Here is a 16181-nt window from a genome sequence, read left to right on the forward strand (position 1 = left end):
GGGCACAAACTAGGATCCCCATCCCTACTGTCCCGTTTGCCAAAATGGCTTCCCGGGGTGTTTCTCGAACCTGAAAAGGAGAGGTGGTTGGCCTATCACTCAGTCACCCAGTCTGAAGAACCAGTGCACTGCTTTTCATTGACTCTCTACCCTTTGGCCTGTCTGGTGGGACCACACAAACCAGGCGTTAAAGCTCCTGCCAATATAGCTCTCGGTCATTACAACAACACACCCATCCCACCTTATCCAGGTGAAGTCCTCAGGGAAGGGTGCCTAGACCGTATGTCATTCTAAAAGTCCCTGTTTGTTTTTTCATTCTTTCTCATGTTAACTTTATTTTTGGAAATACTCCTGAGTTTGGTATTTTTACATACAACACCCCCATCCCTTTACAAACAGTACAGAAGCTAAATTAATATGAATTTTTAAAACCAAAGCTCTTGCTCCTTTTCTCTTCCCCATGACACAGTCTATCCCTTTTATAAAGCAAAATGATCTCCAAAGCAAAGCCGCCAGCAGCTTTCTGTAAACACCCTTAGAGCCTGGCACGTTCCTCTGATCTTCAGCCTTTATTGCTGGGGTGGCTTGCCACATCTGAAAGCAAGGCTAACTCAGCAATCAGAGCCTGTATCTGCGAGCACTGTTGGTGGCCAATAGAACTTGGCTGTAGAATTCTGTTTGGCAGCAGCATTGTTCTGAGTTGGAGGTTCCCATTGCTTGGTGGTGACACTCCCGAACCAGCAGAAATGAGTGCTGCACTTTAAGGTGAGGGTTTGCAATTAGCCAGGTCTCACAATATGTTGCTTTGGGTGACCTTTCCTGGGAAAATGAACTAGAGGAAGACAATGGCTGTTGTTGATAATTGGCTTCATTAGCTTCATGGTTAATTGTAGGGACATGCCTGAAAAGCAACATCAGAGACTTGGGGGAAGCAGACCAATTAATTGTTTTACTTCATGAGTAATTAGTTGGTTTGTTTTGTCATCTCTTTGATGCAACTACCAAGGGGGATGTTGGTTGTGGATGCCAGGTGACCCTGAGTTGTATGAAAGTTGCTACCCCATCTACCCACTGGTGTAATAGTGATTCAGAGATGGACCTGGACAAAAACTGAAACCCTGGATACAAACCTCCCTGAATATGGAAGGATCTGAATTGGAAAAGACCAATGAGGACACCTAGTCCATGTGCCGGTTGGCCAAAACAGGATCGAGCACTATATTTTCTAGGGCCTTTTCTATTCCAGTTTTAAATGACTCATGTGATAGGTCAATGGCCCTCTGCCACAGGCTGGCTGGCCTTTTCAGGGAAACTGGGCCCTGCCTTTCCTGTGCCCCAGCAGCTAATCCCCAGCTTGTCCTGATCTGGCAATTTAAATAGAATTAGTGATCCCAGCTGTGGAAGGCACAAGGAGTACTCAGAGGAGAAGAGAGAGGGGAGTTTCTTTCCTTATTCTGGGAACAGAGCTGGTGAAGGGAGTCTGGAGAGAACCACATGGAGCCTGTCACTGTGCAGTGAGTGCAGTGTGGCTCATTCACCAGCCTTCCATCCCCTGGCCTCCACTCAGTGGTAACTTCTGGAGAGCTCAGGTGTTGCACCAGGCTCCCCAAAAAAACCTTTGTGTAGCTGTGGCCAGATCTTGGAAGACCCAGAGAGGGGGAAGCCTCTGCAGGGCCAAAATGAGGGTCAGTAGGGACCATGAGAGGTGAAGACCACTGCAGTGCCCCAAACTGACGCTAGAAGGTGTGTGTAACTGCTTACATCCTGTGATGGGGGTTTCCACTCACACAGGGCTGGAAGGAGTTAAGGTGGCCAGGTCTGCCTATTAACTCCACAGGCTACATCTGGAGGAAGAGTCAGAGAGCAGGCAATTGATTGCAAGCAGATTCAGCTGGGCAGGAAGAGGCAGGGCCCATAAAGCCAGGAAGCTGGCAACCAATTGGGATAGTAGTCACTCCCAGGGGAGAAGCTTTGGAGCTAGCACACCAAGAGGAAGAGAGGGGAACCAGAAGAGTAGAAAACAGCCCAGGGAAGGAGCACTGAGGGCTGAGAGGGCAGAACCCAGAACTGCTGCATTGAGGGTCCCTGGATTGGAACTCAGAGTAGAAGGTAGGCCTGGGTTCCCCTATATGCCACCGGGGAAGTGGCACTGGCAGGGAAGTAAACTGGAAGACTGCCTGGGTCGCTGCGGGAGTGACAGAGAGTTGGAAGGACTATACACTAGGAAGCAGGGAATGCTGAGAGACCTGGCCAGAGGCCTGAGTCATGAAGAGAATGCCAGAGAAGATGACAGCATGTAACCACAGGAAAGAGTATTTCCCTCATGAGCTAATCCTCAGAGTGGCCAGGGGGTGGCGCCAGACGAGCAGGTGAGTGATGTGCCCTGTGACGCCCCCTTATTTGGGGTTGTTTTGGAAGGCTGAGGGGAAAAGGGAAGCCTTCCAAAGGGTGAGAAGAGGAGGGGGGAATGGAGACTGACACAACAATGGAGACACTAGTGGATGTGATTGAGAGGAGAACGCTCACTGAAGGAGGGGCTGGGATCAGCAAAATACATCCTCAAGGCAACAATGCCTCCTGCTATACAAGGTCTGCACAGCAGCTGGAGGCTGGCTCCCTGCCTTCTCTCCACCCAAGTGCTCCCAGTCCTGATTTCCATGGTTATAAGGGAGACTATAGATAGCTGTAAATGGTGCTCTCTACACAGCTACCCCAGTGCTGCCATTTTGGGATCTCTCTGGCTTCTCACAGGAACCTGAATGAACTTGCCAAATACTGTGCATATTTGATAGAGGGCAAAAGTTCAGTGTTTCTACCTGCAAGGGCAACATTTCTTCCCTGTGTTTTCAACAGCATGGGTGTGGTTTTTTGTTTTGTTTTGTTTTTTGTGATTTTCTTTTTCATTTTGTTTGTTTGTCCCAGCATAATTAGATGTTTGACCCACAGGGAGCAGTTTTGTTTAAAATGGTGCAGCATCCCACCTGTGTGCAAAGGAAAGTTTCAGAAACTAATATAAGATATAAAAAGGAGTCCAAAACAAGATATATTATTCTGCAGCCCACCCCATGAATATAAGGGATGGGACAAAATGGACCCCAGACTTTCTGCTTTGGGCTTTGACTAAAACAAAAATCTTAATCAATAAGGTTTTACAGAACTAAAACAAACTTGGGTTTGGGATAAAATGGCCCCAAACTTGGGCAGGCTGTTTATTGAAACCCATCCATCAAAATGTGAGAATTTGGATAAATTGGGACCTACATCAGAACAATCCTGGGAGAGTTTTTGCTAAACCAAAACCACCCTCCTTGCTTTTGCCCAGCTATTAAATAAATAAACCAGCCTGTGGGGTTCTTTGATATGTGTGTGAGAACTCAAAACATTGGCCTGAAATTGCTTTCTGCAATTCCAGTTTGTAACTGAATCTGCAAAAACTTTAGATTTCGTTTACTGGCACTGATCAGTATTTCTGGCACCCAAATCTTGGTTAGATATCTGGCACCCGAAGTGCCAGCAGACAGCTCTTTCTGTGATTTTTATTTATTTAATTTTATTTTTAGGGGGCAGAGTATCAAATCCAGCAGCTGTAAGGGGCACAAACTCAATTTTCTTGTTTTTCCATTCTCCTGTGGTTCCTGTTTTGAAAACTGTTGTCTTGTGGGACAGTGGGGGTGAGGGGAGAAAATGGGAAAGTGAATCCAAGAACTGCCCCCATGGACCCTCCGTGGTGGCGGGAGGGTGTCCATTGGGAGAGACTGTGGCTGAAGAAAACTCCTGAATTCAAATGCAGCAACTGCACAGCGGTTATGCTGTTATGGGCTTCAAGGACATGATCTTTTCACTGTACTTTTTTTTGCGATCTAAATTGAAGAGATCATGGGGACATATTTTGATCTATGATACCACCATAAATCCAGAGCAAGCTCATTGACTTCAGTTGAGTTAGTCCAGATTTTACACCATGTAACGGAAAGTGGAATCTGGTCCTGAGAGTTTTCAGGTTTGGCAAGAAATCACTGGAGCCAAGAAAAAAAATTGATGGCAATTGCACTTGATATCTATTCCAGGACCAAACAATGTTCCATAGGAGGGAGATAAGTAAGCCAAAGCAAAAATCCTGTTTCAGTAGATAAACAACAGAGAGAGCATCTCTTTGGCTGCTGCTTTGTTTATATCTTTCAGGAAACTAATTATTGTCTCATCTGTCTTGAACCAGCTTAGAAGCAAAGCTTGCTTCTTCTTTGCTTCCTTTCCCTGGTTTATCATCAAAGAAGAAAGATATGGCTGTATTTCCTATCCTTTCAGGGCTTTCAGTTTTCATGGCATCAGGAAACACTATGGAAACAGGGGTCAGTCTTGGGGGCAGTTTTGTTCAACATCTTTATTAATAATCTGGATGATGGGACAGATTAAACCCTCAGCAAGTTCGCAGATGACACTATGCTGTGGGGAGAGGTAGATATGCTGGAGGGGAGGGATAGGGTCCAGAGTGACCTAGACAAATTGGAGGGTTTAACCAAAAGAAATCTGATGAGTGCAGAGTTCTGCACTTAGGATGGAAGAATCCCATGCATCACTACAGGCTGGGGACTGATTGGCTAATCAGCAGTTCTGCAGAAAAGGACCTGGGGGTTACAGTGGATGAGAACCTGGATATGAGTCAGCAGTGGGCCCTTGTTGCAAGATGGCTAACGACATATTGGGCTGCATTAGTGAGAGCATTGCCAGCAGATCGAGGGAAGTGATTATTCCCCTTTATTCGGCACTGGTGAGGCCACATCTGGAGTACTGTGTCCAGTTTTGGGCCCCCCACTACAAGAAGATGTGGACAAATTGGAGACAGTCCAGTAGAGGGCAATGAAAATGATCAGGCTGCTGGGGCACATGACTTATGAGGAAAAGCTGAGATAATTGGGTTTGTTTAGTCTGCAGAAGAGAAGAGCGAGGGGGGGATTTGATATCAGTCTTCAACTACCTGAAGAGGGGTTCCAAAGAGGATGGAGCTCGGCTGTTCTCAGTGGTGGCAGATGACAGAACAAGGCGCAATGGTCTCAAGTTGCAGTGGGGGAGGTCTAGGTTGGATATTAGGAAAAACAATTTCACTAGGAGGGTGGTGAAGCACTGCAGTGTGTTACCTAGGGAGGTAGTAGAATCTCCATCCTTAGAGATTTTTAAGGCCGAACTTGACAAAGCCCTGGCTGGGATGGTTTAGTTGGTGTTGGTCCTGCTTTGAGCAGGTGGTTGGACTAGATGACCTCCTGAGGTTTCTTCCAATCTTAATCTGCTATGATTCTATGAATGTCCCCATACAGAACAACAAATCTTTTTGTTTTCCTTTTCCTTGCTTTATAGGTCACTTTTAGAAGCTACTTTCAATGTTTGTAGAATAGCAAGGTCTCTGGTTGCTTCAGAGTAGGGGAACAGTTTGTACAGTGGGGATGCAGAGAGCCATTGAACCAAACTGAAAACTCTGCATATGAATGGAAACCATTTCTATCCAGGGGGTGCAGCAGCACCCCTAGTTCCAGCACCCATGCTTGAGACAGGAGTTGGGGCAGATATGTTGCATGAGGAAGGAAGTGACAGACCTTTCCTCCTAGCTTGGCCTGTCAGAATGAATCGGAGGCTTTGCAAACGAGGGTCATAAAATATAAGTGTGTATATGTGTGTAGGTGTGTGTGTGTGTGTATATATATATATATACACTATCAAGACCAAGGGCTGGTCTACACTGGGGGAGGTTCGATCTAAGATACGCAACTTCAGCTACACTATTCGCTTAGCTGAAGTTGAAGTATCTTTGTTTGACTTACCTGGCCGGCCTCATGGCGGCAAGTCGACTGCCACGGCTCCCCTGTCGACTCCGCTTACTTCTCCTGCCGAGGTGGAGTACAGGCATCGATTCGGGGATCGATTTATTGCATCTAGATGAGACGCGATAAATCAATCCCCGATAGATCGATTACCACCCACCGATCCGGTGGGTAGTGTAGACGTGGCCCAAGACTAGGATTTTCACAGGAACCAAAGAAAGTAAAGCACTCACATCCCATTGCATGTCAATGGGAGCTGGGCACTTACCCTAAGAGAGTTATGTCTATGCTGCAGTCATGGCATGAGCTAGCTTGCGTCTCAGAGCTGTAAAGTGACAGCAGAATGGGCCTGGAACCTGGGATAATGATTCAGGCAGCTAGCCTGCACTGAGGCCTGTCCTACCCTAGCTCCAGTACCCTAGCTAGCTAGATTGAAGCTAGCTCAGGCATATCTATGTAAGCTGCAATCTCACAGTGTGACTGCAGTATACACATGGCCTTAGGTGCCTTTGACAATCCTAGCCCAAAACTCCTTCATTTGAGAGGGCCTGTGTACATTTTGATGGCAGCAATTCGTGTCCCCTCTGGACCTGAAGGCCTCCCCCGAAGCAATAAAATTCAAGTCCGTTTCTCCGCATGCTTTTTCCCAAACATGGCCCCATTCAGAGGGGAGGTTCTCCACTGGGCAAAGAGAATTCAGAGCTCTTTAGTGGTGCAGAGCCAGATACAAAGATACTGGGTATAAGGATATTGGACGGCTCCAATCTGGAAATCTCCTGTTTCTGACTGGTCCAGTCCTGCAGCCCTTACATGTGTAATTAATCTCAGGGTCTTCAAAGATAAGGCCAGATCCAGAGGGGACTCTTAGGCTGGTGTAACCTATGCCTTTTTCTCCCCCCATCAGTGCGCATGTTACCCTTAAACATGTTAGGTTCCTACTAGACTTGCTTTGATTTAAGTAGACTTCCCATTGTGAAAAATACACTTTGCTTTTAACAGGGTTGAAAGCAACAGGGTGTTTTAGCAATTACACAAACAGTCTGTGTGCTAGATTCCCAGCTGGTGTCAAGTGGTGTAGCTCTGAAGTCAAGAGTTACAATTAGATGATACTGGGCCAAATCTCCAGCAAGTGTAAATCAATGCAACGGAATTCTGTAAGGCGGGCTTAAAAACGCTGTAGCAAAGTTGTCATTATTCTGTTCTGTACTACGTAGTTCTTCCATAAGGGTTTTGTGTTTATGTCCGTAAAGGGTGGTGCAGTCATCAGCATGGGTAAGGAACCTAAGAACTGGTCAGGGACCGTAGGTATAATACTTGGGTCGCTAGCCCATGCCACCACGTCTATGCTGCTATTTACACCTAGCAGAGGTGTGCCTTCCTGTGCTACAATCACAACTCTGTTGTCTTAGTAGACATACCTTGAAACACACACCGATTTGTTTGTGAACAGATCTTGATTTCTGTAAATGCATTTGTTACTAGTCAGTAGATTAAACAACTTCTGCCCTATGGGTTGTTTAATTATTGTTAATTGCTACAGTTGGTGTTGTGATTGGCTACCGAGTTCACATGATATTGTTTCCACTTAATGAATGAAGCTTTTAAAAGCGAGAAGTGATGAATAACATGCTTCTAGTTGAGATGTCTGGATGACTAAAGATTTGTACAAATAACTTGTGAGACGTGTAGAATTCGTGAATGCTTTCACAAATATCTGGCATTTTTCTGACTGCCCATTAATGACGCTATGAGACCACAAATAGAAGTAAAGTTATCTTGATGTTGACACTATGAATCTTCTCTTAAATGTCCAACTAGCTAACATTAATACACATACTAGTAGTAGTAAGCAGAAGCCTTCTTTCTAAATCACCCTTCATTTACTTTGAGTCACATCTTCTACTTTACAGCCTCTTCTACAAGGATACAACAGCAAGCCAACCCTCACAATGCAGTCTAATAATATTTCTTCTTTCAAATAAGTGCCTGGCAGCTCCACAACAATTCACTTCAGCTCTGGCCCTGTGCTGAAATGAGGCTGCATTTGATCCTGTCCCCTCTACATTCTCCCCCTTCAAATGTTAGCTAAAAAACTTATCCTTGTCATTTCCGAATCTGCCTGGTGCCAAAGGAGGCGCATAGCATATTGTAAAAGCAGATTGTTCATTATAAGCACACTCTAAATATATTAAGCTACTGGGCAAATTGGCTTCAGAAAGATTTTAACCTGGAACCATGCTTGGAAATAAGAGGCTAATGATCACTCTTAGGCAGTAGCACTATAGTCAGTGACCACTGTGCATTTTTAGGGGACTTGAAACTTGCCAATAGGGGATACAGTGTATTTAATTCCTTTCTGTCTTTCCCCTTGCCATGTGCACATGGCTGCTCAAGCCCACCACCACGTTCTCCCCCCCCTTCCCATCTTCTTCCTGCTAATGATAGAAAAGTCAAAGATTTTCCTTTTCCAAAGGTATGTCTCAGACACGGGGCCCTGCTTGTGATTGTGCTGTTTGCATGTGCTGGCTCTGTGAGTACTGGGGCTGTTACTGGGAGGGCGGGTGGAAAGTGAATGTGGTGTATCTCATCAGCATCCTGCTCATTGTTCAGACTGGCTAAGCTCCTGTGGACTTTGATCCTCAGGGTTTTGCTTTGCAGAGTAGGGTGAGGAGACAGGAAATCTGTCCATCTGACTCATTTCCTCTGCAGTTAAATGCCAGGTTTTTTAAGTGGTTTGGTAGGAAATGGACAGGTCTGAGACTCTTGGAGTGCACAGGCTTACAGGATGGGGGAGAGTGGCTTGTTTCTTCTGCAACCGACGCATATGGAATTGCCCGGTTAAAATCCTCTGGTGCTCCAGAGGTGGTAAGAGGAAAGTTTGTAGCCTTCCCCTGCTCCTTTGTGGCGTTGCCATCTTGGATTTCCTAATAACACCATGAATTAGGCTTTCCCTGCAGGAAAAGTACTACAGTATCCCAGCACTGCAGTATGGCTAGTATGTGTCAGTGGGACCTGTGCTGTATAACACAGCCCTGAATGCAGGAAGGGGCAGGACAAAGCCCCACCCCCTCCACAGGAGCTCCAGAAAGCATTGTGCCAAGACATCCAGGCATTCGGGGATGTATGCTCACTGCAATCCCCCTCTTTAAGGGGCTCCATATGAGCTCGTGCCCACACAGCTGGCCAGCTGTGATGGCCGGGGGAGAGATGGGGCAGAGTCAGACCTCTCTGCCTCCTCAGCCCTCCCTTTTTGAGGGAGGCCAATGCAGAAGCAGGGAAGCAGTTAGGGTGACCAATTCAAGGCAACAAGGGGTTAATGTTGCATTGAGTATTGACAATAACACGTATGGATTCAGTGTCTTCCATCTATTTGCAGGGTCAAAGGGTGCGACAAGATTACCACTATCAATGTGCAGCATTCAAAGCATGCTCATAAAGGCTGAGCTGCGTTGGTCTGGGCACCTCATGCTCACTGTCGACTCAAGAATCCCCAAGGCCACACTTTATGTTCAGCTAAAGCAAGGCACCCCTTCTCCTGGGGCTGGTCCAAACAAGATAAAGACACTCTGAAATCAAATCTGAAAGCACATCAGGCTGACCCCAGCACGAGAAGCAACAGCTCACGACAGAGCAAGGTGGTGGCAGTATTGCCACGTTGTCACTAACTGCTTTGAACCCAGACACATGAACACCTTATGAAAAATATGAACAGCGCAAAGCAAGGGTAAAACAGCCTGCAGTGGTCATAGACAATCATTTCTGTCCCACGTGTAACCATGTTTTCAGTTCTCCCATTGAGCTGATCTCACGTAACCGTGTTCATATATATTGTTTGCTGAATCCTCATGTCGATGTCGACATGAGACTCCATTATCATCATCATCAGGAGTATTCGGATTTAGAGCTTTGACTTGAGAGAAGAGCCGATGGCAGTGGGGTGGGAAAGGAAGAGCAAACCTAAAAACCTCTGCGGTTTACATGTCCCATCCTGCTGGGTGACCTTGGGCAAGTTATTTTGCCTTAGTTTCCCCACAGGCATAATGATACTGACCTCGTTTGAGATCTGCTGCTGAAAAGCACTACCTAAAAATGAGGTGGTATTTATTCATTATCTGTCTGCAAAACTTTTCACTCTGAGATCACTGACCAGCATGTACCCCCATACACCAAGGTACCCTTCACCTCTGAAATTTGGCCCTGCAGACCACCTTATGTGAAGTGCATGATACAGTCTGTGCTTTCCAGTCTGCTGGGAAGCAGAGCTGAAGATTGTTTTCAGGTTTACGAGTGATTTCTTCTCTGCCATTTTGGGGGGAAAGCAGCTTTGGTCAGTTGGTTTCACATGCTTGCAGACACGCACGCACATTTCTTTTGGGGTTGGTTCGTTTGCTCAGTCTGATCCTGAGAAGCAGCACATGAGAAGCACTGGCTGTTGGTGGCTTTAGGACGAGATGTCAGACTTCCACACGTATAGTTGTGCTATGGATCATGGGGATGGAACAACTCCAGGGTGGCAGATTTAGAGTAGTGACTGTTCTTTCAAGTCAGTAAAGTCTATCTAAGTTAGGAGTGTGAAGCTGGATGACCCCATCTACTGCACTAACACTTGAAGAACTGGAGATATTATGGGAATGAATAGTAATAAATAAGGTAAGGTGGTTTAAGTACAGTACTTCCCACGACCTGTCCGGCACTTCCCAAACATGCCATTTCAGATTTTGGTAGGGGAGGCAACTTTAACCATGATTCCAGGAGCTACTTACCATCCTGGCTAATAGCCATTGATGGACCTAACCTCCATGAACTTATCTAGTTCTTTCTTTGAATCCTGTTATAGTTTTGGCCTTCACAACATCCCCTGGCAAAGAGTTCCACAAGCTGATTATGAAGAAATACTTCCATTTGTTTTTAAATCTGCTGCCTATTAATTTCATTGGGTGACCTCTATTCTTATGTTATCTGAATGAGTAAATAACATTTCCTTATTCAATTTTCATGATTTTATAGAACTCTATTATATCCCCACTTATTCATCTCTTTCCCAAGCTGAAAAGTGCCAGTCTTCCTAATTTCTCCGCATATGGAAGGTGTTCCATACCTTTAATCACTTCTGTTGTCTTTCTCGGTATCTTTTCCAAATCCAATATATCTTTTGGGGGATAGTGTGACCAAATGCACGCAGTATTCAAGATGTGGGCATACAATGGACTTATACAGAGGCAATATGATATTCTCTGTCTTCTTATCTGTCCCTTTCTTAATGATTCCCAATATTCTGTTCGCTTTTTTGATTGCCACCGTGTATTGAGCAGATGTTTTCAGAGAACTATCCACAGTGACTCCACAATCTCTCTCTTGAGTGGTAACAAGTCATTTAGACCCCATCATTTTGTATTTATAGTTGGGATTATATTAAGTGCAGTTATCAACAATGTGCATTACTTTGCATTTATCAACATTGAATTTCATCTGCCATTGTGTTGCCCAGTCACCCAGTTTTGTGAGATCCCTTTGTAACTCTTTGGAGTCAGTTTTGGACTTAACTATCTTGAGTAGTTTAGTATCATCTGCAAATTTTCCCACCTCACTGTTTACCTCCATTTCCAGATCATTTATTGATATGTTGACCAGCACTGGTCCCAATACACTTATTCCTACCCTTTGCTTCCTATCTTTTAAGTGGAGCATCTGGCATTGCTTTCAGGATCATCTAACAATCCTTAATTTAATGAAAAGTCTTTTGTTATCTTAATCACCCTGCCTCCGTTTATAACAAACTCCCTTTCCCAAGGGCAGAAGCTGAGAGAAGCACAGAACTCATCACATATCACACTCCAGCTGTGTTGCAGGCTAATAGGGCATGGGCTGTGAGAAGACCAGAGGTACAAACCTTTGGGGGGGGAGGGAGGACTTCCTGCCCCCCTCCTCACCCCAATGGTCCCCCTGTCAGTAATACTGGGAACAGAAGCTCACTGAGAACTAGAGGCAGGATTCTTTTCCCCCTGCATTATACTTGTTACCAGTGACCTCCCAGACCTCGGGTTCTAAGGAACAAAACTCCTCAAACCCCACCAGGGAGGATAAGTCGGGCAATGTGCAGAGCAGCTTTCAAACCAGCACTCTCTTACCAGAATGGCGTTTGATGCTAAAGGCTGAGTCTGTCCTATAATTACACTCCAGTCTCTTGACTAGCTGCTGCAACTTCCGGGGATGGGGGGAGGTTTAAGGCACTGGCCTGGAGCTTAGGGCATCTGGTTCCACATTTTTTGCCACAGACTTCCTGCCTGACTCTGGGCAAGTCATTTAATCTCTCTGGAGCTGGTCCAAGGCCCATTGCAATCAGTGGGAGTCTTCCCCTTGACTTCAGATGGGCTCTGGATCCGCTGCTCTGTGGCACACCTCTCCTACCTGTAAAAAAAAAAAAAAAAAAAAAAAAAAAAAAAAAGATATTTTCACTCCATCCCTCTTGTCTATTCAAAATGTAAGCGCTTTTAGGCAGGGGCTGTGTGTTACTATGTGTCTGTATACTAGCCAAGACGAGGGGGTCTCAATCTCGGTTGAGGCTTTTGGGAGCTGCTTAACACAGATAATAAATAATATTTAAACTGTCTTTTGCTCTGAGATTCTCCAAGCACCTTATAGTGGATATCACAGCAGGCCTGAGACATAGGCAAGTGTTAGCCCCATTCTATAGAAAGGTAAAATGAGGCACAGAAAGGTTGAGATAACCTAATATAGTTTGTTAATATCAACCCAAGAGTCCTGGCTCCCTGTCTTGTAGCAGTGTTCAAGCACATGAATGATGTTACAGTCTAAGTTATTTTATATGCTCTGTGGTTTTTAACATGGCTGAACTCTATCTACCAGTGCGGGGAAGCATGCAGAAGAAGGGGGGATGTGTATCCGTGTGCAGATGTAGGCTCAAGTTAAAGCAAAAAGCCTGGGAAAGGCTTTCAGATCTTTGGAGACATGAAACATTAAGACATCTTTCTCCAGAGAGCTGCAAAGTAACTGCTTCCTGCAGACACTGGTTTATCTCTTGAGTCTTAAGTTCAGGCTGTGATTAAGATTGTGGCAGTATGAGTGTGATCAATTCAATGTACAGGGAGAGGAAATTCCAGCATGTCAGCCATGGCTTAGAGATGCTATACAGCACAGACTTTAACCCGACACTCTCTCTCACCTCTATACTTTACCCAGCCAAAATCACCACTGATCCCATCTGAAGGCACAAAAGGTGATGCACCTCAGAGACTTGTTCTTGATAGTTGCTCAGCGGCTGCAATTCCCACTGTTTTCCCTTCTTAGACTGAAGAGAGGTAAATGGCACTGTGGGCAATTGACTGGCCCTTCACCTCTGGAGAGTGAGTTGTTTTTTTTTTTTTCAAATCCTGCCTCTGCTCCCACGGGAATATCAACTGGCTGGGTCTCATCCTAGCCCCCTTTTGTTCACATTTGTTTTACTCCCCAGTTCAGTGTGACTGGCAAGTTCTGCTTTATAACAAGTAAATAAAGACATGGGATTGCCAGTGCCGTATGTGCTGTGCCATTGCAAAGCTGACTGGAGTAGTCAGCGTGGAGGTTATACCACTGAGCAGTGTAGAGGGCCAGCTGGCAGGGGTTATAGGTCACTGGCAGAGCTTTGTGAGGGCCTGGGACTAGAACTGCATATGCTGTTGTGGGGCATTGTTAGAGCTGTTTGGGAGGAGCTTACACAGTGCTGGAGACTTTAGTCCCACGTTTCAATGCCCACTGAATCAATTCCTGTGGACTAATAATGGAGATGTGTGTGTGGCATAGTGTGTAGCTGAGAGATAAAGGGGAGATTATTGTGTGTTTCTTCTGATGGGGGGCCCAAATGTTCTGCGATCAAATGCCAAGCACTGCTTCCTCCACACTATTACTCCCTTTCCTGGGCATGCCTCCCAGAGTCCTCTACCCTGCCTTCGGGTGCTTGGCATCTTTCCCTTCCATCCCCCTTGATCATCAATGTGGGGGGGGGGAGTAGAGAGAGTTGGGAATTGTTTTATTGCTCTGGCCTGCAAGCTAGTTGTGCGATTTAGCTACTCTGTAAGAAAATCCCCTGGGGTAGGGAAAAGTGCTTGGCAGGCTGTCACTTTCCTTTGGGCAGTTGGAGTCTCACCAGGGAGTGTGCCAGGATGTGTAGCCTAAGCATGATCTGTCGGCCTATGCCTTAATCTGACCCTGTAGCTTCCTTCCTTTTCTCATTCTCCCAGCTCTCCTTGTCCCATATGGCTGCTCTCCTGTCCCTAACCTATTTCTGTGTCCTCCTCGCTCCTACTGCACCTTTCCTCCCTTATCTGACTTGTCCTTGCCATCCCCAAAGCGTCTCCACCTTCTCCCTGCTTCAGCTGCAGTGTCTCACTTTATCCTAACATGCCCAATAGTCCCGTCTCTGTTCCTCGTGGTGCTTCCATTGCTGTCTCAACATGTTATGGTGCCATCTCTCCTCTTTATCCCACTGCCAAAGGATGTGTTGTGTTGTCCTTGAGTGGCTGGCTCACTAGAGGACAACAGCTTGCTAACAGAGTCAGTCCTTTAACTCAAGTGGTAGAGGCCAGTGATATAGGTCCTGGGTTCAAACTTGCTGAAAACCGAGGGACAGGATAATTACACAGGTGGGTCTATGCATTTCCTGAGATGTTCCCCTTAGGAAAATGCTTCTAAAGTCATCAGTCTTCACCTTTTCATGAGTAGTTTTACCCCTACTGATCCTGCAGGTGTGCAACCCTCTGGTCAGCGTGTGCTGTGAATCCTCCTCTGTGCCTTGTTCATAGAGGATATGATTCTGGGTCAGCCCCAGCTACAGATCCTGACTCTTCAGTTCAAGCTGTAACAACTCCTATGTTTAGCGGTAGGTGGCTGTGATTCAATCCCCAGGGTTGGCCAAGATGGCAGCCACACCATACAGGCACCATGACAGGAAGAAAAAGTACATTGGAGGGTGGAGTGAACAAAGAGAGCCTGAAGAGTCAGGGAAGGGTGAGAAAGGGGCCAGAAAAAGACAACACAGAAAGTAGAGTGAGAAAACTTAGAGAAGTAAATAGCATGAACAATAGATGGCCAGAGATTTAACTGAGAAACAAGTATCCCTAAATATTTTTGCCCAGATTCTAGGGCAGCCCTATAGGAAATAGAGCTGGAAAATTTCATCAAAACACATTTCCATTGGAAAAACAACATTTTAACTAAACAGATTTTTTTTTGTGAATTTGTATCTGTTTCAGCAATTTTATTTTGGGGGGGGAAATGTCTTTCATTTTGGTATTCTTGGAATAAAAAGTTGACTACTTGTTTTGAAACATTTTTTGTTTTGAAATTTACTTTATTTTATATTTTAATAATTTAAAAATAAAAAGTTAAAATCTAAATAAAATACTTTAAAAAAAAAATTTTTTTTTTGTTTCCACTTTGTCTCTTTATCCCAGTTTGGAACAAAAACAATTTCAAATCTGAATTGTTTTTCTCAGTATAGAAAATCCGTATTCCAGCCAGCTCCAATAGCCTCCACCAAAGGTTTGGAGACCATTTGGACAAAGCTGGCTGTAGGGAAGAATCTAATTCCTCCTTTGCCTAAAACATTAATCTACACCTAGAGCCAGCTTTAGGTTGGAAAATGTGGGGTTGACTCAAATTCATACTGTAGCGTATCAGCTCATGCCCTTGAGTCTTCAGGAAAGCAGTCAGTTAGTTAATTACTGATTAACAAAATGCACTTCAGGATCCTTTGTACTGGATAATAATGAGAATTAATTCATTAATGTATTTGTATTGCAGTAATGCCTAGAGACCCACTCAGGTATGAAGGCCCCGGTGTGTTGGGTTCTGTACTGTATGGTACTGTTTTTTCTGCCTTTCTAGAAAGGATTGGCATGAAAGATACAGATGTTGAAGTGCAGGAAGAGCTGCAGATGACTTCCTGTTTTGGAACCCTTCTAATTGACAAATGGCTGGGTTGGGAGAGACATTTTGTGTCTTTGAAATCACAGCTGTGCTAAACTCCACCCTCCATTTCATGGGGACTGCCATACTGATCTTTCATGGTCAGGTTCGATTAAGCTCTGCAAGTTTTAAGGGCATTTGCAAAACTGTTTGGCATTAACCCCTAGGTTCACCCTGCCTGGAGGCATTGCACATATGTGCATTTCAGGTAGGACAGTAAAACCCAGAAGGGGGGTGTGACGAGGGAAGCCGGGGCTCAACCCTCCCTGTGGAGGAGGGGAGCCACACCGGCCTCGTCCTGTTCTCACCGGGTCCTGTCCCTCGGGTCCGCGGTCCACTGTCTGGGCGTTCGGTCCCTGTGGAGTGGACTGGGACACGGCAAAGTCAGTGGGGCCCTGCCTTGGA

Source organism: Chelonoidis abingdonii, chromosome 16 (assembly GCF_003597395.2).
Source record: "Chelonoidis abingdonii isolate Lonesome George chromosome 16, CheloAbing_2.0, whole genome shotgun sequence".
NCBI classification, from domain to species: Eukaryota; Metazoa; Chordata; order Testudines; family Testudinidae; genus Chelonoidis; species Chelonoidis abingdonii.